A 502-nucleotide genomic window follows, 5' to 3' on the forward strand; every position below is an offset into this window, starting at 1 on the left:
GCCAGGCCGGTTTTCCAGTGCAGATTCCTGGGCCCAGTTGTAGACCTACAGATTGAGAATGGCCAGTGCAACCTGGGCATTTGTATTTAAACAAGCATGCATTGAACTTGAAGACCAGTCCCAGTAGGGGCCAGCAGGTGGCGTAGTTGTTACTTTGCTGGACTCCACATGGCTGACTGCGGTTCGACGTTGTTACTTTGCTGGTCTCCACATGGCTGACTGCGGTTCGAGTGGCTGGACATGGTGGGTTGAAAATCATGCCGGGCGTGTGTGCGTGGGTACCCAAGATCCTGGCAGGAGAATGGAGGAGAAGGGATTGCAGCAGGCCATTCCCCTGGGGAGGTGGGGGAAGGTGATTCTCACTTTGTGTCTCTGTCTCTGTCTTTCCCTCTGGCAATCATACGCACTCTATGGCAAAAAAAACTCAAAAACAAAACAAAACAAACAAACAAACCCACAGTCACTATTCTGGAGCCACAGGTGACTTTGGGACCTGCTTCTG

The sequence above is a fragment of the Tupaia chinensis genome, unplaced genomic scaffold (assembly GCF_000334495.1).
Source record: "Tupaia chinensis unplaced genomic scaffold, TupChi_1.0 Scaffold000625_1, whole genome shotgun sequence".
Taxonomy (NCBI): domain Eukaryota; kingdom Metazoa; phylum Chordata; class Mammalia; order Scandentia; family Tupaiidae; genus Tupaia; species Tupaia belangeri.